The sequence below is a fragment of the Bombus affinis genome, chromosome 7, assembly GCF_024516045.1.
Source record: "Bombus affinis isolate iyBomAffi1 chromosome 7, iyBomAffi1.2, whole genome shotgun sequence".
In the NCBI taxonomy this organism is placed as follows: Eukaryota; Metazoa; Arthropoda; class Insecta; order Hymenoptera; family Apidae; genus Bombus; species Bombus affinis.
Window position 1 is genome coordinate 14,023,867 of NC_066350.1, and position 25,994 is coordinate 14,049,860.

Sequence of the window (25,994 nt, forward strand, 5' to 3'; positions counted from 1 at the left end):
CTCTCGCGTAGTCTATCAACCGGGAACAATTGCGTTTCGTAGAATATAGAATTTTTCAATTTCCTGGGATGTACCTTTCTATTTCCAAACAAAGCGTCCATTGTATCATCCGCGTCATATTCGGTCCTTGAACCTCAAATTAAAAATGCTGATACCTCTATCGCTACTAAGTAGCAAACGCAAAACGCTTGAGCGACGATTACGTAAGCTTCCTACGTCTCCATTGACCGTAAAAAGTGCATGTGCCCAGAACAAGTTAAATATTCGAACCCTCGAAAGCAGCATATGTTCTCGTCCGTATCATAAACTTCAGAATATCCTATTGTCAACACCTCTTTCCTTCTGCTTTCTCTTTGCCCGTGAGGACCGTGCGCTTGTTCTCAAAGGGTCGTCAGCTTCTCGCGAAGCCAGTTAAGCGATCAAGGGAGCGTATAAGAAGGCTAGAGGCGACTATTACAATGGCCCATGACGTATGGACGACATAAGTCAGCGGACAAAGACCGGCCGAAACTTTGTCTCACGGCTGACAAAGAGCATCGAGTTAGACGTGGAAGAGGCCGTGACCGATCCGGCCAACGATTCGTCACGGAGTGGATCCAAGTTTTGGAAACATTCTGCCCCGAGATCAGAAGGTCGGGGCGCGTGTCTCAATATTTTCTCCCGAGACGAACGCTTTTCACAGTTTGAGCAAGATGTATGGTGTCTTTCTTTGTTACCATTCTGGTCATCCGATCTTTAAATCGTTCGTTCCACTTTCAGGTGTCTCGGTGGGTTTGCTCCTGTCTTTATTAAGCCTATCCACACCCGCAAAATTCGAAAGCGTTGCATTTCAGGGCAAAAAACGGCATGGTTAATTGCTCATTCGCGGAGTTAGGATCAAAGGTGCCGAGTTGCGGCTCATTCGTCACGGGTTTTTGGATGTTTACTCGTGCAACTGTGCAATTTGTGCATCGATAGAGACTCTTGGGAAAAGAAGTCTTTATGGAAACGGCAACCCATGTTTTCTTCTGTATTTTCCCTTTGTGTTTATGAATTTCAAGATTTATGCAAATGTGTTAGTAACTAGATTGTGGATGGCTATGCAAACTCATATTTCTGTGAAGATAATTAAAGAAATATAAGATCTACTATAAGCATTTATAACAAGAAATATACTATACTCAAAATAGCAAATAATTCGAGCAGATATTTCATACAAAGGTTAACCTAAGATTTTCACTGTTAATATTTCTGCAGACTTGGACGCGTTACATCTTCCAATCACTGAAGAACCTCACGCAAATTGAGTCAGCGTACGAGAAACGCATGTACGCCCATTATGCGCACTAAACCACACGCTCAACCGTTGTAATAACTAGTTTATTTTGAACATCTCATATTTTTCTGTACTACATCGTGTTCATTCTGTATATTTTTGCAAGATTTCCCAGAAATAGGTACATAAATATCTAGAATCTACTAATAATACCACAAATCGACAAGTCCCTCTTTCTCCGTAAAATACCTACTCTTATCCTTCCGTCAGCTATCCGCACGCAACCAGCACCCCTACAGCTCGATCATGCAAATATAGCACATCTCTCAACGCAAGATATATTTACGTTGACAATTTCATTCGGCAATTTTCTTTCTTCGATTCTTTCCTCCTCATTTCTCCACCGTGAAAATAGTCGGCGGCATAGAGAATTCGTGTCGCCTGTATCACGAGAACGAGAACCGTTTCCTGATGGCGTAGTCGCGACGACCGCAAATATTCGTATCGCGCCGGCGAAATAGTCGGTCGTCAAAGGGACTGCCTATGGCCGTTGGAGCGTCACGTAACGATTAACGAACAAATGGCGGGTAGTTACCGGTAATTGTAATAATTGTAGAGCGTGCAACCGCGCGGTTTCTTCTTCCTACGCCGCCTTTCCTCCCGGTTCGTGCCCCGATGGCTCGATGAAAAGAAGACGAAAGAAGAGACGCGCCATGTGTCGCAGTGGGAAAGCAATTGTGCAGCGCAAGGAACGTTCGTGCTTCCACATCGTTCCCTTCATTGTTTTCCGGCATTATCGAGGACGAAAGAGAGGAATCGCGGTTTAGATTCCTCTGACCTGTCATTAAACCGCTTCTTCGAGGGTGTCCTCGATGGACTCTTGATTTCCGTTCGAAGCACCGACGAGGAAAAGTCGCACCGTGAGAAAACGCGATATTTTGCCAGGACACGCTCAACCACTGTTTTATTTTCCGCTAATAATCGTGCACAAAGTGGCTCGCGTGCTTGTTCACGGTTTCTTCAACCACCTGCGAGAAAGACAACGGTCGATGAATATATTTACACCTGTTTCTCGGTTGTCGAACAGGCATCACGGTGGCTGACTTCTTTTCAAACGCTTTGTGGTACTTTAAAATTGTTGCGAGGTTCTTTTTTTTCTTCCTCTTTGGAGAAGCCGCGCTCGCGTGCATTCTAGAAACTCCCGAGAGTGTACGTGGAAGAGGTGTATGGTAGACAGATACGTATTCTAGTCGAGGGATTTGGTGGCTCGTAAAACGGCAGAACTTCTTCGTGGCTGGGTTTTTATTGGTAATAAATATTTTAAAGTTCCCAGACATGATAACAAATATGTTCATCGTAAAAACTGTTTCATTTTCCCACAACCGTGTGTTGGTAAGAGTTTAGAATTCATCGAGCTTCGAAAGAACGTTGGATCGTTGGCGACGGAGGAGGACTGCGGCAAGAAAATAATCTGTCGTACGAGGCAGAAAATTCCTGCGACCGACGTGTGAGGTATAATAGCTAGTTAGGGTTCATTGTATCGGTAACTCGTGTACGAACGCTCATATGCATGACAATGCTCGTCCTAGGCCTGTGCCACGCTCTTTAGCGACGCTCTTTACCACGCATTCCGCTACGCTGCTAATACTCTGTAATTCTTTTAAACGCGTGTCAGATAGAAATTTCGAATCGGGGCGCGCGCTTGTTTAGTCAAGCCGCATCCGTCATATCGACGACGTGTGAGATCGGTGGCAAAGCCCGAGATTACAATCACGAAGAGGGAACTGGGCCTTTCACCCATTTATCTCACTCGAACGATTCCTTCTTCTCTTCTTTTAAATTCAAAGCATCTTTTTATCCGCTTCATTATCGGTGGAAATATTCCAAAATCCCACGGAAGGTTCTCGTGATCGATAACGTTCGATGTTACTACGTAAAGACCGTGTCATCTTGAGAAATTATCTTACCGTCTCGCTGTTATTTAGCCTGATTAACGCTAAATTCATTTCATTTTAGTCTATACCGTTTAAGAGTGGAAAAATGCGACCAACAATAAGACCAAATTTTCCAAACGTTTGCTTCAAAAATTTCACGGTTCTCGTTGCGTTTATTTCCTGAGTTGTCGAATTTCCAAACAGAGGAACAAAGACGTAACAGTTACCTACAAATACCTATCAGCCTCGTTCTTACGAACGTTTGGGAACAACGTTTCAAAAAGTCTTCGACTTTATCCTGGCGCGCTCTTAACCTGCCAGAGAACGAAGTATTCGAGCGCCTCCGTTACACCGAATTTTCCAGTGCCACTGATTGACGTTTATCGACGATAACATTGGTCGCGGGTGAAGGTAAAAAGGCGCGGCGGAGGAGAGCCGGCGCAGCTGGAAGCCCGGAGCCGTCGCCACCCAGACGTTTTTACGTTCGAACAGCGAGATCCATTGGCGATTCGTGGAACATGCGAAAGATATTCGTCGCGGTCCTGTGCTCTTTTTTTTCCTCACTTTGTGGCCAGTGTAAACTTTGTCCAACTCGCGGGTCCAGAATAAAGAAGGGAGAGGGCGGAGAAGTGTAACCATTTGGGAGACTTTTCGACTTTTAGAACCGTGACGTCCGGTATCCCTCGGTGCGTCGTTATTACCTCGAGGAAGATCTTTCAGGCGACAGCCGAGAAACAGTATTTTGGCTACAAAGCGTCCGTCACGGTCACTAAGACTTTTATGGTTGCCTTAGCGCTTTCATAATGGCCGCCTTAAGCCGACTGGTCCAGCACTCGGCAAAGTTGCACAAAGTTGCGCACCGAGGTTGTTCCGCAACAGCGAATTACCCGCGAGACGGAAGCCTCTATGGTCTCGGTGTGGATTATCGGTATTGATGGTCGTTCCGCTATCCGTCGGTGAAAGTTTCGTGGACAGTTTACACGCTGGACCACCCACGATCGATCGTTGGGCTTGGAAAGCAAAGGAAACGAATTGTAAGCAATTTTCGTTGGTTGGTTTCGCCGAAGATCTTTGGTAAAGTCGCCGAAAGGTTAACTGTTTTCCGAGTTCTCTGTTCGTTACGTCTTACTTCTGGTCGGCATGCTTTGAGATCTGGCAGATAGCCGCGTGAATGGAATTTCTTCGCAAGGGTGGAAAACAAACAGGAAGGCAGTGAGATCGGTGGAACGAGAGTCTTCCCTCTGAGTTTGAATTTTGATTCGGTGTCGGCATACTTGTGCGTTCTCGAGAGCCAAGTGTTGGTGAATCGAATTTGACGTAAGGAAGCATATTTACTTAGAACTTCGTCTATACGAATTCCGTTCATTGGGACGAAATTTTATTTAGCGTCCGATGAGACGAACTCCTGTTGATTGAATCCAGTTATCGGAACCTGAACTCGTATCGTGCTCGTATATGAACGAGAAACCATTGGCATATGAATTCCGTGTCATTATAATCTCGTAGTTGCCTGACGGGTTCGTATAAATAGAGTTCTACAATACTTAATCGAAGTTGTTCCATCAATAAATTATATGCACCAAAAGATCGATCAAGCGCGAAGTATAACGCAACCTGTCGCTATCTATGACGGCCTTTATACGGAAGACCGACAAGGCAAGATCAGATTGCACCGTTCTTTCCATCCAGTGGCAACATTCTCCCTTTATCGTCTAGCGCTCCACGCATCGCGGAAAACCAGCCACCGACTCGCGACCGATCTAATAATCTACTTCCCGATTCCGTTCGAAAAAGGCAAACTCGTGGGAAACACCGGAATTTCTGTGAAGCAGAGGACGAGGAAATGCACGCACGAACGATCTCGCGGAGCATAGAGACGAGATGTGTCTCAGTGGGACGACGTCCTACGGATCCGTAGCCTCGTCTCTCTTCTCCATTCATCGATTCCTCGGTGACGCGCAAAAACACGGTTTCGCCTTATACGATCCGTTCGATTCTCTCTCTGCTTCGTATTTTCTTATTTTTCCTCCCGTTCTTCCTCTCGTCAGACGGCGAATTTCTGCAGCACGAAAACAAGACTCGCGCGGTTTCCCGCGTTTTCTACGGTGATCAATGACTCGAGGTTGTGCCGCAGCCTCTCGCCACCGTCTGATCGTATGCGTTTGAACGCGCGCCTGTACACACGGCCGGTCTCGCGCAACGCACACGTGCACGTCATTGTGACATACGCGATTACCTTGGGCTTATATGTATAGAAGATACGGGCACGCGTGCAACCGCGAGTCGTGGGCCGGCGGCGCTCATTGTCGACCAACCCGCGTTTCTATTCACCGCGCCGATCGCACGCCGCACTGCATCTCGCACAGCGGAGAAAAAATTCTCCTCTCATTAACCTTTCGCGCTACTCTATTGTTTTTGCCTAGCCTATCGGTCGATCTGTTCGCTTTTTCACCGTCTCTTTGACGTAGCTTCGACGAAGTCGCCTTTCTTCATGGAGAGCTCAAGCTCTTACCGATTTCGAAAGCGAGCTTCGAGGTTCTGAAGATCGATCCGAGGGTAATGTGAGTTGTAGGTGGAATTATAGCGAAATTGGAATGTGAAATAGGTAGGTAGTATTAGGGAGAATTTTTATTTTCAGCTAATTGTACCGTCGATGTGGTGGAACGAGTCCGCGTGTTCTCTTTCCGTTAACCGACACAGCTAAAATCGTAGTCTACGATTTCTTTGAATTTCGAACAAGTTTTCCTACAAAATACGATAATTGATCGACAAACTAGAATAACCTGACGAACTAAGAACGTATAGTTCACCTTGGCAGCTACTCCGTTTTATCTTATTTGAAAACGAAACGTATTTACTTTTACTTATATTATAGAATAAATAAGTCGCACAAAAGTCAATCGAACAACTTCATCGAACCGAAGCACTCGTTCTGATAGAAAAATAAACAACTTTATCGATTTGTCTCTCGAATAATTCGACCGATGTGAAATCTATTTATGAATCGTGGAATACGGGCAAAGTATCAAATCCGAAGTTTACAAATGAGCGCAATTTTTTTCTAACGAGGACATGGTCATTATCGCGACTCGTCGCGCGCAAAAGCACGTTGAAAGAGCTTGGTCGAAGCGAGCTCGCTCGGATATTGATAAACAGGCTTCAATTTCTGGCGTGTTCGTATTCGCGTATTTAATTACGCACTTATTGCTCCAGCGCGTTATAACTCGCGTCGATAATACGCCACCGCTCGTTCTACGCACGCATTGCACGTCGCTTCATGCATCGCTACGCGTGTCCATACCATGGCAAGGTGCAGCAAGCGATAACGCGAGAATGACGTTTAAAGTCGATGAATCCGACAGCTCGGTCTAATTAATTTCTCGCATTGTCGCGCATTTTATCGCAAATTATCATCGCATAGCCGACATTTTTTCTAACGAACGTCGCGCTCCTTTGTTTGCCAGTAGATGAAAATGAAACGTCGAAGAAAAATGGATTTCACATCGGAGTTTCGCGTGACACGTACACGAACTCACGAAAGTATTCGCACATTGTCACAGAAGATTTTTATGAATATATCATGTACGCGATATGAAATTTTTTGGAATCTCGTTGGAACTGTAATGAGGTACGACTATCGCGATTGTATCGATAAAATTTGAAGCACTTCGCGATTCGATATATTTCTTCGATGACTTAACGACGATTGATTGAGTCGTTACGAGGCGATGGTAATGTATTCCTTGTGATTTTTTCTATTCCTATAATTGATTGCATATGCTTATATTACGTAGCTACTGGAAGAAGCTGTTGAACGAGCAGATTCGATATTGATTTCTCATTGCTAATAAGAAGATGAAACTGCGATTAGAAATAAATCGATGTGCAAAAGATATACCACAACGAATACATATACACCGTTGTACAACAAACGGTAGATACAAATATAAAATTCCTCAGTCTATAGAAATTCTCTCCTGATTTAAAAAAATGGTGAGAAATATTCACTTTGAATAGAACCGTAATCAAATCTACTTAATAAAATAAGAATATATTTCTATAAATCTCACATTCATCTATAAATGAATACGTCTCACGTACAAAACAACAGCCCCACCTTCTGCACCTATCTTCTCTCAAAAAAAAAAGAAAAAAAAATATATCAAACGATCCCAAAAAACCTAACCAAAGACCGAAAAAATCCCACACGTTTCGATCAAAAGAAACCACCAGCTTTTTTTACATCAAACGGAAAGTATTTTTTTCTCCCCTTTAGGATAGCGAAACGTTCGAATTCATTCGTTACGTTCGAACAGTTTCTCTCTGTCTGCATAGTCCACGATGGATCGTAAATCACGATCGAGCCCGTATGAATTAATCCAAGCTCGGTGGAGCATATAATCGCGAGTTTTTATCGATCTCGCGACTGTGTTGGTCGGCTTGATCGTCTCTCCTCGTCGTCTATTCTCAGATTAAAAGAAGACAAACCAAGTGGCATTCTAATACTCCTCGTATATTACCAACGCGGGAATAATACACGCGTACCTTCGCGCGTTAATTACTCTTCTCAACCGTTAGGATTTCGTATTATTGGAACAGCGCGCCGGTGTCTGTCGTGTTAAGATACGTTTCCTACGAGGCTGTCCAGCCGGTGTAATACATATGTAAGACTTACGCGTAGGTCAGTGCTTGGGACTGCATAACGCAACGATCGCGGAGCGCAGGTATGACGAGATCGTCGGCTATGGAAAAACAGCTTTCTCTCTCGGCAGGTTCAACCGGCATAACGTAGGAATTAAATAGATAAACATACGCGCGCGTAGTATCGCGTTTACTTGCGTTTATGCGTTGCACGGTGGATCGTGTGGCGGGGGACAACCACCCGAGATATTCGTTATGCGATATAAAACGCGGTGAATGTACCACATTCGCGATGGTGGCACGCGCGCACAGAATAATAAGTACGCGTTGCTAGCTTGTTAATTCACGCTTTTTTAGCGATCCTTTTTTCCTCCGATGGTCCGTTGGTTCGTGACCGTGGTAGAAACATAGTTCGAGGTAGAGGTTCTGCATGAAATGAACAATTTTCTGGTAATATGGTAGGATGATATGTTTGCAGTCAATGACACGACAACTTGTGCATAGACAAATTTTGTTGTAGTATGGTGCGATGATATTCTTGTGGTTAACGGTTGTCGCGATAGAGCAATGGGATATGAAAGCGACGCGATAAATAGAAGTATATATTAGGTCGTCCGAAAAGTCTCTTTCGTTTTATAAGGAAATAATGGATGCACATTCTTCGTGTTATATTATTTTATCGAATTCGAAGAAATCAAGGTAAAGATTACAACGTTCGACAGATTAGGTTTCATGTTTGTATAAAGATGCGTCGTTGTAAAAGACGTGTTTGTGAAAGAAAGACACTTTTCGGACGACCTAATAGAAATGATTGATTTTTTATTGTGACTACGATAATTACAATTTTGAGAAATATTTCTCATTAAAGGAGTAATTAGGAGAGGAAGCTTGATCTCCACTCTTTTTTTTTTTTAAGGCAATCGTGTCATTTATTTTTCATGTTGTTACATGTAGAGGATTTAAAATAGCTGTATCATTTCTAACGTAATGTAAAATACAATGAATCATTGCATAAAATTGTATAGAATCTCTAAGTAGCAACGCATTTAAAACTTGGATTATATGTAGAAGATGAATTGCAGTTAATATGGTATTAAGAACATATATTATATCGTAAGGAATAAGTTTTCTGATAAAAAAATGTTAGGTGTGAATAAACGTGAATTATTTTGAGCTACGCATCGTAAAAAATGTCACAGTCTGATTTACATTGTAAAAGAAGAGCTATGTGGCGATGAAAATAACACTGCTTTATATTCTTCTCATTCCGTTACGTCGATGTTATTTACGCTCACTTTTAAATACTGTCTCCAGCCACAAACAAGATCGCGAAACAATCGTTGCGTTCGCCTCTTAGGGAATTAATTGCTTCGATTTCAAATAAAAAATTTCCATCGTTATCAAATACAAATTTTAATATATGCACATTTTTTCAACAAATATTCTAGCTTACCTTTAAATAAAAATAACCCTTAAATAAAGAAGACCTTGAAACAAACATTTGAATAAAATGAAAAGATACTAAATACACTGGCTCGCGAAGATATTTGAACACTTACGATAAGAAACTTTTACGTCCATATATTATATGTACTATACGGAACATTTTGAAATTTCATTAAAACTGCAATGAGACACGACAATCGTGATAATATTGGATCTAGAATCGGTCTGAAAATGTATATATATGAAAATCACGAGAAATTATAAAACGAGAAACTGTAAACGTATATATTTAATAAGAAATTAGTATGCAGCACGAATGGCTATCTTAAACATATAACAGGTTGCACTGAATATTTAGGCTTATTAATGTACTGAATAATCGACTGCTTAAATACCTTTCTCATCTGCGAGTAACATATGCTTGCATTTTACACTGGATATCCTCAAGCTTCTACGCATATATATTCAGATTGCTTTCAAACCTTACGAATATAATCGCGATAGCCGAGTCTCGTAACAATGCTAATGAAACACGCGTAATATATTCATAAAAGATTCCACAAACGTTCGAAGACATTCGCGAGCCCGTGTATGTAGATTGGTTTCAAACTTTACCAATGCAATCACGATAGTCGAGTCTCGCTAAAATACTAACGAAACGGATATAATATATTCATAGAAGATTCCACAAACGTTCGAAGACTTTCGCGAACCTGTGTAGGTCGGTTTCAAGCTTTACCAACACAACGGTGATAGTCGAGTCTCGTAACAATACTAATGAAACGCACATAATATATTCATAAAAGATTTTTACAAACGTTCTTTCGCGAGCCTGTGTATGCACATACGTTGGACGGTAAAATATACTGAAACATTGATGTCGTTGTCGTGTATCGTGCGTGGCGTATTCCGTTAAAAGCAAGGAATTACGTGGCTCGGGGAACGAGGCCCGAGACATTACATAAACCGTGCGGAATAATGGAAGAAACCGGAAATTCGATAGTGTACTTCCGAAAGGACCGTAACGAGCCGTTACTCGCTACAGACTTTCGGTCGTAATGCGAATACACGAGACGGGAGGAGCCAGGGCTTGACTTTAGTAAGAGTTTACGAGGGCCGCCAACACGGGGTTAATTCAATCAGCCTATAATCCCGACTCTAACCCTGATTACCCCTGGAGAAAGCAGCCGGCAGTTCAAGGCGATTCGATCCTGATTAAAAGCCCTCCACCACGTTTTCACCTAACCGACAGTTATTATATCCAACTAACTTTCCCTATCCCCCTTCCAAACTTTCTTTCAATTATCATTCTCGAAATTTGCAAAATCTATACCCCTAAATTGACGAATTAACAATTCATAGATATTGGGGTTGGAATGAAATAAATTACGATCGTAAATTGTTTCATTTTATTATATATGAATAACTAGATTGAATAATAAGATCTGATGGTTTGTTTTCATTTCTGTATTTGGGTATGGACGTTTTACTTTGTATAGTTGCGAGGTATTTAGATTATTCAAGCTAGTTGAGAACTTTAGAACAGGTTCCTGTATACTTTATTTAAGAATGTACTTATAAGTACTTGAAACGTAAGAAACTACATATTACGGAGATTATTACGTAACATATACCGCGATTTCACTCGAATTTCATACAAATAGCTATCCAAATCGTAGTTACGATATGCAATTATAAAATAGAAAATAGAAGTATAAAAGTATAAAATAGAAATTTTTTCTGATCGAAACTATTCGGAAACTATTCGAATCCGCTGTACGATACTCGTTTAACGTTCAGTTAACCTAAGAAAAGTGCTTGTAAAGCGATCTAGTTTAGATCTTTTTTCGTAATACTCGTAAGGTGTTGGAAACATTCCGATAAGATACGAATCTATGCGAAATATACACGTATTTAATGAACTATCCGGTAGATAGCAATAAATTATCGTAAAATGTAGTATAAAGAATACAACGAAGTATAGCAGAGTACAATCAAGTAAGCAGATGGAAAAATAATGCACAAACGACACGGGGACAGAAAGAATTCTGCGCTTCGCGCGTATATCCTGAAATTCTCGAAACGCGAATCGTAAAATTCATTTCGGTACGTCTCGCCAAGGTATTTCGGGGTTGAACGACATCCCGCCACGGTTGACGGCTACTATTTTTATCTTTCAAAGAAAAAACGCTGTGCCATTAGGATTAGTGAGCTCGCGGTTCGTTCACCGGTCGAGTAGCAGAAACAATGGCGGGCCGCGTACTCGCCAGCCACGCACTCGTGGTCGAAAGTCCATTTCGAAATGGGTTAAGTGCGCTTAAGATAATTCCGTGTTCTTAAAAGCTATTAGTTTGCTCGCGACCGGGCCGAGTTCATGGTTCGTTGAAGGGTGTCGCGTGAAACCGAACTTCCCTTCCCCTCCGCCGATCGACTCTTTTTCTTAATGTTTCGTTTAAGATAGCTCGAAATGACGAGAATTGGCCGAATTGTACACGGAGATAGCATCGGCTGCGACGTGACTCGAGCAAACATGTCAACGTTCAACCTTTTCCAACCTTTTTTACGGTCACTTTATCTTCCATTTTTTATCGTGTCCTCTTCATTGTAAAAAATTGCAATTTCGTCGTGTCATAAAGTAGCTTAATAGCCTTACGTATGACAAATTTCAGCCATGAAATTGCAAACACGATAATCACATGTTGAATTCCCAACATCGAATATCCCCGATCCTTCCAACGTGTGGCCACTCCAAATTGTGCACGATCTTATCGTAACTCCGACATAAAAGCATTAAGCAGATCGTTCCACGGTGATAAGACGATCGACTCGAAGAGGGACTATTAGCAGGTTCGCGGAAACTTATATAACCCGGAAGCGACAAAGTGCATTTTTTTCCGACCATTGCTTTTGTCTACCGGGAATCAATTTTGTCGAATGAAGGTCCAGATAGAACAATCGAGACTGCAGCCATTCGAGCTATTTCAACGAGGATATATTCCAGTGGACAAAAAGCAGATTATGGAGATAAGTTGACAATTTCATCGTATATACCGCTCTGGTGTTAGAATTTTTCAAAATTCTTCAAATTCTGCTTTGAAGCTACCCGTTGAATCCGTTCTTCTATACTTTTTGCTTTTCCATTTTGTATTTTCTACAAACTTGATTTATCGTCCTGTTAGCTTCGACAAGTAGCCACTACGTTGTCAGATTTGTTGCTTTTACCAATAAATGGTAACCGGAACACGTTACATTGCTAAAGAAATTTCTAAATGTTTCGCATAACAAGCACACTATATCTCTAAAAGTTTTCTATAGTAAATGTTAAAGTAATTCCACGAACCACTGTAAATACCTTTCCAGTAAAGAACACGACTCTCGTTAACGTTTGAAGGATGAAAAATGGCTCGTATTATGAGCAGATTTTGCCATTATCCTTTCGAATGCCTTGTATCGTTAATATTTATAGTATTTCTAAAACAAATGGGAACCCGAGGAGTCGGTAGAATTTGTTCGCGTCTCACGATTTTATTAACCGTTCGAGTCCCTGGGGTTTTTGAAAAAACAGGGTCGAAAAATTCCAAACAACGCGATAGCGCTTGTCCTAATCGATTGCGAAGAGAAACAAGCGACGCAATAGCGCTCGTCATATTTGTTATTTTTATGGAATACATCTGTATTATTATATATGCGTACTATTAGTTTATAAATATTTCAAGTTTTGTTCAATAAAAAATTGAATAGATAACGATGAAATGTAAAATACCTTCAGTCGCCGTAGCGTTCAAATATACTGGGACTTTTCGGCATAAAATCTAAACAGCGATGCTTGGGACTCAAACGGTTAAAAAAAGCTAAAAAAATATATAAAACTCGCAGCGATGCTAATTCGACCATCGGATCTACGTTGTTAGATCTATATTATCAGATCTGTACAATTTGCGCCATATCTTTTGAACGTGAGCGGAATTATCGCGACGTGTCGAGCGGCCGAACGAATTCTCCGTTTCTCACCGGAGAAGAGACTTCATTTCCGGGATTGACAGTAATTTCCCAAATGGCAGTTTGAAAATCAACCGTGCAGCACAAAGGGATTTATCGGTTGGGGCCCGAATATCGCTCTATCGCCCTGGGCGTGTTAATATCGCGCTATCTCTCGATGCATATAACATAATAACTATGCCATCCTTCTCGTCCCTCTGTCTCCTTCTGTTTTCTCCTCTGTCTCGCCACCCTGCCAAGTGGCCTAACCCCCCTTGCAACGTGTTTGTTGCCACAACGTTCTCTGGCTCCGCGATTCTCATTCTCTGTGTTCCACGATCTCTCTACTGTCTCTCTCTCCCTCCCTCTCTCTCTCTCTTTCTCTCTCCGTTTCTCTTCGTCCGACCGTTACATTGCCACCGAGAGTTGATTGGATCCACTTAACGGGGTATACGGCATGCGACATTACTGCTCTATGGTGTATGGCGAAGCGTGTTGTTGCGTTGCGCCACCATAACCTGACGTCAGCGACGGAGCGAAACGGCTCTCGAGATCGGTATTGCTCGCGTCTTGTGTTCACGCTAGATTGGCTATTAGCGATGGTCCCGTGGTAATTTCCCCGGTAACGTCTTTGTGTGACGTCTTTAGACTGATAAACGGAAGTGCTGCTTTGAATTTCACGGAGTAGTTTCGTAGACGCGAGTTTACGATCGCTGTTGCTCTTACGATATAGCGTTGCTTGTATCGTGAACGAAGTTGTTGAATCTAATGGCTGCCATCCGTTCGGAAATGCAGCTATTGGTAAATTTTATAGTTCGTTGTGGAGAAATTTTACGTTGAAGGGTATTGCAGGTTTGCGCGTAGTTTACGGTGAATTTTGAGGGTGGATTGTGGTTGAAATTGTATCTTAGGTTCGCGAAGATCAAATACAACAAACGTGTTTGTTCTATCGCGACAAGCTCGTGGACATCGCTGAATTCGACAGCGAGGAAGAACGCTGGTGTTTGGCTGTAGCTAAGTGGACTTTGCTAAGTAACAAGGGCCGGCCTAATGACTCGAAAGGCCCAGATTATTTTATTATCACGTCGCCAGTGATTTCGGCGACGAGGATCGTAAAACGGTGCCCCCTCTATCGGCACCAGCTCCAGTATGAGACGATAGATAAAGGCTACTATAAAACGGACCTACGGGTAATTGAGCGAGCAAGATAAACAAGCTTTACTTAAAATAGGACCCCTTGCGAATTTAATTAAAACTCCGCCCTCGTGCCGTCTATCGAAACAATAACGCACCGCGTGCCTCTCTACTTCGAATCATATTGCTGTAGATGGAATTCTTCCTCTCTTCTATTCTTCTTGGCATTCTCACAGTTCTTCCCAACTAAACTAGTTCCAATTATCACTCTACACCACGTCAACGTCTTTTTCATATTCTATTACTTCTCTCATTCGCAGTCGTCCTTATCGCTTGGCATAAACGTTCGTATAAAGATTCTCAATCGTAGAAAATTATTAGACCGTGAATTTTTCTACGCGTGGAATTTGAAAGGTACAAAGATCCACAGGACTCATACAATACACGGAAAAACATAAGAAATATTCCATTTGGATTGCTCGTGATAATATTCGCTAGGTGAGATAAATTTCCGCTTAGTTTCCATTTCCTCGATCGTATCCGTACGAGTATGAATTTGCATAAATATCCAGAGTCTAATAATAATAATTATCGCAAATAGTCCTTATCGCCTTAAACGAGAATGATTCCTTTCTCGACTTCTATCCTATCCACTCGAAATTCTTCATTTTTCACTTTTACTTCGCAGGCAATCGGTGATACATAAAATCGTTACGAAAAGTAGCATTGCCAGGAACCAAAAGGCAATCGATTCCAAGAACAGTAGTCACTAATTCCCAGGAATTGTACGGGCCTCGTTCTTCAAAACCTCGGGTCTCCTTTCTCCGCAAGGATCACGGGCAGAATTCGAAAGTTCGGCCATGCCCTTGGCCATGGCTGGCTGAAACGCGTAACGGTGCATTTCTATTCACGTGGCCGTGTGCCACGTAATTCGGTACACGCCAAGGAGAGAACTGTAGGGAGTTAAAGAGACAAAGAGAGAGAGAGAGAGAGAGAGAGAGAGAGCTGTTCAACGAGGCACTGCAGCGATCCAGGCATTATCCGCGTTGTCGTGTTACGTGTCTTACAACGTGATAAGCCGCAGCGGACAACGTTGCTGTACACACTGGGTTCACAGGCGACGACGACGTCGCGACGCGACGTCCGCCTGGAAGCCACTCACCAAGCCCCCTCCTCCCTTCCTTTCTCGTGGGAAAACTCACGCGCGAAGATGCAAGCTCTTCTGGTGTATATATAGACGGTACGTCATCCGAAGCTAGAAATATCGAGGCCAGGCAAACGTGGTCGCTTGGACACGAGCGTATCGCCGCGAGATTACAATCGCTCCGCGGGAAAATCGATCTGATGTATGGGGACCTCGAGATTGATCTCTCGCGGTCGCGTGGAATAACCAGAGAAAGGGAGGAGGTCAGAGCCGAGCAAAGTGCTTCTTCGATGCTCGACCTACATTCGGCATGGAAACGAAACTCGAGGGTAGAGTTTGAAACGATCAAGTTATTGTACGAAGAGGCTGGTGAAACGCTGTCGCCAGTCGCAGACCCGATGGTAGTTTGATGCCGAGTTCTGTGTTTCTTGCGACGATGTTGATTCCAGGTATTGAGAGAATGGCTCTGCTAGTTAAAGGGATTGATGTTTATTCGATATGGTGGTTCTGTTGCTGGGATGCCGGAGGCGGATTTGTCTGATGTTGCAGATGTTTGGTTGCTGGATAATTGGATCGTGTTGCTCGAGTTCTGATTTTGTTATTACTCTGTTCTGTATTATTTAGGTTAATTGAATAGCTAGTTGATGAATAATTGATCGATCGTTTGTGTATGTTCCCAGTAGTGAAGATTTAGGAAACGACTGACTTTCCTTTGCTTGTTTTATTTTAATTCATATAATATCAGATACGAATAAAATCGTTTGGTAATCTTGATTCTACCACAAATAAGCTTCGATATTCTACATAGTAATCGTAATATGATTTTATTTTTGTTTTAGATAGCTAGATCTAGAACCATTCTATGGTAGTCGAATTTTACGTTGCTACATGTTAGTTATTTCTATAAATTAATTTTAATTCGTAGATCTATTTTGATTTTATTATCGCGAATAATTTACAGATGTACGTGTGTTAAAATCGCTACATAAATGAATAATTGATAGATGAAACGCGATGAAAGCATACGAGATAAAGGAATATGAAACATCACATATGCAATTAATGTATATGCAATTAATTTTTCTGCAGGACGTCGATCGATCGCGGAACAATTAATTAAAATCTCAAAGAGTGCAAGGTATCTGCCTTATCGTTTCAATAATGCATAATCTCGTGGTATGGGAACGTTAAGAGCGATTGCGACGGCGAAGAGAGGTTTCAAGTGCGCACGCTAATTTTCGTCCGTGATAATCACGTAAATCATAGGTGACCGCGAGCGTGCATGCGATCCAGATAGCATAGCGTCTAATTTGATATAGTGGCTTTTCCAGTCACTTTTACAAGACCGTAAATCAATATCGCGGGTTTCGATTAACGTGCCTCTACGTTTTCAGGACGAACCATCGAGACGCGTTACGAATTAAGCGGTAATTAACTACGCGTCGCATTTCCATCGTTGAAAACGATTTCATACCATTACTCTTCACGCATGACGATGATTAGTTGAGATTCTAGCACGCGATTTGTCAATCGCTCGAAATTCTCTTTTATGATTTATCTTAGTTTCGTTGAAAAATTTATTTATAGTTGAAAAACAGAGAAAATGTTGAGACGAATGTTAAGTCTATCTTTGTCGATGGCCTAAAAAGGAATATTTCAATCCGAAATAGTTGAAGAACGAAATAACAGGTAGATTCAAGGAGAAATAGACGATAAAAATAGATTAAGCGACGAATGCAGGATATTTCACGAGAAGCAAACGATATTAATTTAGTTGTCACGTTAGTTGAACTTCATTAATGTCTGCATAATTCTCTGGTGTTATTTATATTTTGTAAGTATTCTACAAGGTAACGGAACATGTAATTAATTCCAACATCAGACGAAAAGATAATTTTTATGTAAAATTGGTCGACGATATATGTAGAAGGTTAGAAATACCGTTATCGTGCTTTTCCTTTCCAGCCTTCAGTTATTTATTAGGATTATATCGTTATATACTTATCGGTTGGGTAAAATTTGTAGTCATTTTCGTAGGCAACTATTATCACATTATTTCGAAATAATGCTTACTCTTAGAATGTGTATCATTTAAAAGAAATCACGCAAGGCTATCGATAACGTGATTCACGAATAGAATGGAGCTTCACAGTTACTCGATAACGATCTCTTAATTCCTCATTTGACGATTAACCTCTCGGGTAAACCTCGAGCGATCCGGCTCGATTCGATTTCCGTTCTCGATTGCAATCACACTCCACGATCGTACGCTTTCGTTTGTTTTTTTTTTTTCTTCGATAACCAGCCACAAGGAAATTAATTGGTAGCTCGCGATAATAATCATGCTAGTAATTGGCGGCAAGTTGAGAACATATTTTCCCATTGAACGAACGCACGAGTAGTTTCTAGACCGATAGTTTCCGGCTTCACGGTGTCCAATAATGAATTTGCGGCTTCTTTGTCCCATGACAGTGGCATCAGCTGTTCGATGTTAAGACGTAACCCTTTCAACCCTTGCGTAACGAACCGAAGGGACGGCCCTTAATTAATTAAGTCCTTCAAGAAGACTCAGGTGTTCGCCGAAATCTGGCGGTTTCTCGACGGTTTCGACGAAGGCACGATAATGGCGGCATTATCATACACACGACCTATTTAGCCCATGGCCACCGTAACGGGATTCCTAAATTCGGACCCGTGTCTGTCTCAGGTGCACGCGTCAAGAAACGATCGCGTCATTGAAATCGATCTTGTCTGGTGAAAGAGAGAAAGCTGTAATTTGAATAAATTGTATGTTTTATACACATCGTTAGCCTCGGGTATTAGAATTTATATTTGACAAGCTGAAAATCATAGTGACGTGAGTCGAGAGTTTGAGAATTTTAATTTAATCGCATATTTCAACTATTAGAAGCTTGATCGTTTTGGTTTCATAATTAATTAACTCGTATCTTTATTCTGTGCCTTAATAGGTCTTCATCGTTTGAAGGGTATAGTGAATTTTTCACTGCTGTTATTTTTTAGTAACCTAAGACACTAAGCAACGAAATAAAATTTGTTATTTTTTCGATAAATGTAGCTAATGGATGTGTATTTTAATATTTACGATTGATAGTGTAGTTTACATGAGATTCGTTTTTTTAAAAATAGAAATCGAGCAGGTAACTAGTGTGGAGATTTTTTAAAGTAGGAGGACTACTTTTGTTATGGTAAATTTGATGGTACTCTGCGTAAACAAGGAACAGTCTTTTTCTGGGTCAAGCACTTCTCGTGCAATCTTCCCGCGTGGCTCTCAGGACTCTCAACGACGGTCTCCTTCAGCGGTAGCCTCTCACGATTTCGCGCAGCTAACTTATCTCGTAAACTCGTATTAAGTCATTGTGAAAGTTATCGTGATTTATCAATAGTTTGTTTTAGCAAAAAATAAGTATATATTAGGAAACTTCGCATGTAGATACTTGGAAGATTAACTGCGACTCCATACAGTTAGTCAATACTTAGTAGTTATTAGATACAGATGACCCAATCAGATGAGAAGAGTATGTTAATAGTTGGAAATTTATCAGACAAGATAGAGAATAAAATTCATAGTTGACATTTTAGTAAAATATATTTAGAATCAAAGCCAGCCATTAGATTAAACGAACAGATAAGAAAAATATGCTTTAAATAAATAAATATGCAGTAAATATGCTATTTTAAACATATATTAAATCATTTCCATATATAACGAAAGTACCGTTTATCTTCCTTCCTCGCTAAAGGATAACAAAATACTCAAGAGAAAAGTGACATTCCAGCACAGTCGATCAAATATTTTCATTTAATCCATTTTATCCATACAGAAAATTCGTATTTTTCGCGATAGAGCTTCACCGTAGTGAAGTAACATGACAGTAACTTGACCTGTTTCCTCTCAAAAAGACTCCGTTTCTCCATTCTATCGGAACCAGTTTTAAACTATTCCCCCCGCGGATCAAACTCCAATTCCATATTTCCATCGTTCAAAAGAGAAAAAGAAAGAGAGAGAGAGAGAGAGAGAGAGAGATAAGTTGGAAAAATGTCGGTGGCTGGTCTGATCGCCGGACGAAATCTACGATGCTGTAAATACTATCCCGATAGCGAACGATCGAACCGGATCGCAGAAAAATTCGTTAAAGGTAATTCGTTGGCTCTGCCTGTCTGTATCAGTTCGTAGATACAGCTTGAAATAATGGTGTTTGCCCGGATCTCGAGATATCATTGTTAACAGCGGACAACAACCCCGTATATTTCGGCGAGTCGGCGCGATTCAGCGCCCCTGGGGACGTCGGGGCGAAACGATTTAACCTCCAGAGTTCCACGGAAGCGCGTAGACGAGCGCGATGCACCGGAGCCGAGTGCATTAACGTGGACGACCTACTTAGCGAAGTTCGAGCGACCATAAATCAGTTTACGCTGCTTGTACTTATCGATGCTGCCACGTAAGTGCACTCCCTGCTTTCTCCCCCACCTCACTCTATGTCTCTCTCTCTTTCTCTCTTTCTCTGTCTATACATACTGAAGCTTACGAAAGTATTCGAACATTTATAGGAACCTCTTACGAATATATTAGGTGTAAATAGTTTGAAACTCCATTGGCATTGTAACGAGACAAAACTGTCGTGATTATATCGGTAAGGTTTGAAATAAATCCGAAAGTGTACGTAAGTAGACGTTACAAGACATTTGGTGGGATCAGAATCGTAGCGATATGAATGAAGATTTTGAGAATTTAATTTAGTCGCGTATCTCAACTTTTAAGGATATCATAGTTTCAGTGTTTTAATTAAATTGTAACTTTATTCTATGTGACGATGCGATTCTCATGACTTGAAAAGATATAATGAATTTTTTATAATGACAAACATAGCGCACCTATCGATGAACTTACCCTACTGTGCTTCTTGGTCTTTCATTTAGCGCAAGTATCTGTACGTTTCACAAAGATCACAAAAGTATTTGAACACTCGATTATCAATTATATCGATAATTTAGTGGAGCCATTTTTTGGTACTTATTATATGTTTAAAATGGTCATTCATGCTGTACACTAATTTTTTATTAAATATATAACGTACATAAGTAAACTCATGACGGTCTCGTTATAATGTCAATGAAATTTCGTAATGTTTTATGCAATACATAACTATCTCGTTACTGGCATATTCATTTTCAGATTGGTTGCAACTTCTATCAATATAATCATGGCAGCGGTGTTTCATTAAAGTACTAATGAAATTTCGCGATCATATCTCGTAACTCCTATATGCATTTTCGGATTGGCTCTAAATTTTGCCAAGATAATCACGATAGCGCTGTCTCGTTATAACGTCAATGAAATTTCAAGATGTTTTATTCGACACGGCCAATGTTTACGTAAAAATATTTTTTGGAAAACCTTCTCTCCCTGTGTTATCCTTACGTTTCTCACTTGCTACGCGTATTACTCTCGTTTCTCGTATATTCACGATACTGGAGAAGGCTGGTGTCAGCGTTTCGTTATCAACGCAACACCGTCTGATAAGAACTTCGTTCGTTGGACCGCGTGTCTCTTGTCTCGTGAGAAAGTTTCGACTTTCGATCGACTGGCTGATATTAAATATCACGGCTGCTCGAATGAAAATCTAAGAGAACACGGAATATATGAATAGATAACGTGATTCTCGTGCTTGTTTCAGCCGTTGTTTGTACTTCTTGTTCTACCTAGACCAATTGAAATATGGCTACAGGAAGGTTGTAGCCGATGTCGACCGTATTATACTTTCACTTTCAACGGCGTCAGGTGGGTCTTTCATACGTGAGATCGTGGCAGGATCGATATTCGTTCGAGTTGTACCGTTTAAGTTGAATTAGGATTTCGCTTCGGGCCATGTGATATCGGCTACCGTTCTGACACGATGACTAGGCAAAAGGAACCAGACAGGTGCCTTATCTGTCGAGTACATCTACTGAGAAAGAAAAAGAAGAAAAACGACGATTAATGTTCCTCGTTAAGCAGCGTACTTTCTAATACGGCATAATGACACGTGACAAACCTTGATTTGGCCCCGCTTGAAGTTCAAGGAATTGATAAGCCTGTTCAAAGTCGTTAAAACGTGTAATCTTCGTTCTGTTTGCTCGTCATTTAGTCTGCTGTATTATCAGCTGCTTTGAAAAATATGTCACGCTTCCTTGAGCAATAAAGATCGTCATTCTCGACATTGCAAATACGCGTGTACGATAAAAATCCCCGATTTGTACACCAGGTACCAGTAAATTGAGATTAATTCCCAGAAGAAGAGATATAACCGAATTTTGCGTTGCGAAACAGCATACTTTGTCGGTACGCGCGTTTCGTCGCACCCAGCAGCCTATTTTCCGACTAGCTGTCTTTTTTATCGACAGAGAAAACCGACAGGTCCAACCGACCCGCCGAAAGCGTTCCTCTACTTTCGCGAAAAAATTTCTCGCGCCCCGTAGCTGGTTAACTCGTCAATTATTCCAACAACTGTATTGCCTCCCGTAATCCCCTTTTAACGTTCACCTTTGTCTTCCACCCTTTTCTTTTTCTTTTCTTTTCTCACGAGACGCTCGTTAATCCTCTCGCAAAATCTCCCGTTCGTTTACACCATCGGAGAATCGTGCTCGATGTTATATCGGTTTTAATTTCCACGGAATTTTCTACCGTAACACGTAGGTGGAATTTGTCGCGCGTTCTGTTGATTCTCTCTGTTCCACATTACAGAGAGTTACAATGGCCTGGGGAAGCGGTTAATCCCGTTGACACAGTGGGAATTACGGCATTTCATTCGACGCACCGCTTGTAGTAGCTAAATCACGATAACGTTTCATTCATAAACCAGAGTACGCGGTTGTCTAACACAATTTTCGATATCTGCTTGAATATTAATTACATTATGCGCGTTGGTTACTTCGACAGAAATCCAGTGAAAACGTCGATTAATTACATTGATTTCCTACGCGTAAATGTTTACTTATCTCCTGAATAATATTCCGGTATATAATCCTTGATTACTCGTATGAAGATTAATTACGTAATAATTCATCGTTTCTGTATGTGTCTGAACCGATGAAACTTCTGAAAACAACTCGTCGCTCTAGTTCTCAACTATTGCATCTCCGCTAGTTTGTAAACGGAGGAAACTGAGTTTGAAGCTTGTGAAGTTTAATATCGTCGTACGGAGTCAGGACTTAAAAGAACAGTTTGTTTGTTGCTTTGTAGATATAATTTTCGTCGTACCGTTTACAATATCCTTTACAATTACATTTTATTCGTTTTTAAAATCGAGTTGCAACAGCCAACCACTTGATCGACAGTCCTCGCTTCAATCGAGCCTCTCGGAGTATAGCACTGATTGTAACATTTATCGAATAAAATAAATCTCTGATTAAACTAATCACCTGCGATCTACTAGTATCAGCTGCCGTATCTAGAACTCTAAATTTACAACCGTAATTCCGTTTGTCGTTTTCAACTCTTTTTCCATCCTCCGTAAAACATTTCGACATTGACCTTCGAAAGAAAAAAAGAACGACGAAAAGAAAAGAAAAGAAAAAAGAAATTCTCATTCCCGCTACTCTCATATCTTCTGAAAGAGTTCAATAGCGTGGAGCAGGTTTAAGACGGTAGCTGAAAGCAATTGGATATCCGGTTAACACGGAAAACGGCGTGGCCGCAGCAGGAGGTCGCGAGTCAGGTCTGGTCTCAGTCGGTGGTCGGTCAAAGGCATCGCGAAATGAAGCTCTCTGTATGCCGCGTCGTCATTATTGTAAACCGCAGGTAGACAATGAAGCGAGCCCGCGCATATCTCGAGTGCAGGGAACGTACGGGCCGCCGCCAGCCATTGTCGAATCGGAAGGAAGATTCGCTTTGCATGCGACATCCTTTTCCAGCTGCTCGACGTGATGTCTGATCCGCCGCCACCGTATGCTTACGTGTGCCACTCGCGAAATCAATGACACGCTCGCTTCGGGCGTTGTTGGATTATCACGACCCTTGTGTTCGACAATATGTACGCGGTTTGCCTTTGAAGGGAACTGTACGCTTACTCCGAACAAGCTTTGCAGCCGATATTGGTCGTAGAATTTAGAGGCGATATTGGTTTCGAAGATCGAGGAAATTTTAGCAAATGTTATGTCTGGTATTATTGTCTCGAAGTCTGGAATTTGGCGTTGAAATTTGTTAGGGTTAGGGATGGCGGGTCGTGTTCTTGGAAATAGCAGTTTGATAAAGTTTTGATCGACATAAGAGGTTTAATGTAGGTTAAGTGTATTTGACGTATAACATCATAGTAAATAGACAAGAAAGTATTCTGTAGGTTATGATGTAATCAAGATTATGATGCTTTTTTTTTATTTTAACACAATTGAACGTTTTATCGGACGACAGATAAAGATGCAGATAGTTTGTTAAAGTTGGGAAACGAGACAATGGATAAGTTCGATTTTGTATTGTTGCAGAATGATACCGTTTCGTAAGACTTTAAAATGAGACACGATATTGTACCAAGACTATTTCTCGTTTGAGTGTATCTGATATCATATAATCGAAATCAAGTTTTACGAAAATCTCGATTCCTCTATGATGTCAGAAGGTCGATGCGCGTGTTCCACAGATCCTTGACGAAATCGTACAATTTCGAGTTGCGAAAAGAGAAAGACAATGGCATCAACAACCTACGCTAGAGAAACTCGTCCTCGGAAGTATTCCAATAAATCTTCCCCTGAACAAAGGCTTGCGCAAGGATAGAGTTGTTCTTTTCGCCTCAATTCGCCAATTTGACATTTGACTTCTAACACAACCTTATCTGCAAACATATATTTTATATATCTTCCAATTATACCATCGGTATGTTCTCCAGTCAACCAATTTATCAAAAGTGTGGCTATTCTTGTCGTCCTAAATTGCTAATTTGCAGGATAATTCCAGGCTTCTAAAAGCCTTACCGATCGACTCCGCTTTTTCTATTAATCTTCTTAATTCATAAGTAATTATGAATCGATATTCAGTTCTCGAGAAACAAACAACTTGCTTCTACAAGTTCATTCATCGGAAAAGGACGATATAAAAAGCAGCAAATTCCAAGATAAATTAAAAGACACCGACGTAACACCATCACCTTTCAAGTTATAGAGTTGATCAATGTGGCTTCTGAACGGCCCATTTGTCTCTTAATCCAATCTCCTCTTGAAAGAAAATCCAACTCGTTTATATGCCATGTATATCTTTCACTGTAGTCAGAAGCTCCTTCATCATAATCTGCTAAAAAATCGTTCCATCGTAAAGCAAGAACCAACCTCTGGCGTATAGCCCTAACCTTTACCATCATAACCATCTTCGCAATTTTCCTAGTTGGCAGAACAGGTCACGATCCACGGCGACGTTCAGTGTGTCGCGTACCATTCAGCCCTTCGAACGACTCACAGGAGCGAGAAAGAAGGACAGAAGAGATCAACCGCGATCGGCCGTGGCGATACTTTCGCCTAGCCCTGAGCTAAATCCGCCCGTGGCCGAGTCCGATCGGTCGCCGGTGTAACGCGCTCGCGCCGAGGAGCACTAAAGCGCGAGCGTGTCTGCCTTAGTGGCGCTTTAATGCCACGGTAGCCACCTATATACCTATATACCCTGTCTCTCGTAAAAGTAATTGCATCAGGCCTCGTTTATATCGTCTCCCTGGGGCTTCGACTTCCCCTTTACTCTTCCACTCTCCTGCGTTACCTTAACAAAGGCAGAAAATCGCTCGAAACTTGCCCACGCCCCCCTCCCCCCTATCTCCTCGACATCTTCTACCGCGTATCCTCCGCCTCCTTTTGCTCCTTTGCTCTTCTTATTTCTGTCCCGCGTGTGTACCGTTGCAACCCGTACGGTCGTGGACGCAATTGGAGGACGGGATGTAAAACCGGAGTAACCACGTGCTGCTCTGCATGGCTCGCTTCCAGATTATACAGCCGTTTTGATTGTTTTTCTTGAAATTCTGATCGCTTTGTTTGCTCTGCAAGGAGTGTTGCAAATGGTAGGTATTAGCGGAATAATGTTACGGGATCGGTTTTCTTCTATGATACTTTGTTTATATCCTATACGTGTTGTATATTGTACTATATTTTATTATTATGTTGTTATTTATATAATAACCAATTATACGGTATATCACAAGGAATGAAGAAAAGTTCACGGAGAAAAATGTTGGTTGAGACTCGTTCTTCAAATTATAAACGATACAATTGTGAACTAAGAATCCTCGTACGCAGAATAGGGACCTATCGTTGTTTAATTTCCTAATGTGCTTAATTTTGCTGTCAGGTACACAGTGGCTTTGAAATTTCACGTCGTAGCTATGAAACGTGTACTCGCGATAAAACTTGCCAAGCTGGATTATTTGGCGAGATAATTCGACGAAACGTCGATAGTTGTGGTTTGATAGTACCTACTAAGTTAATTATCCTG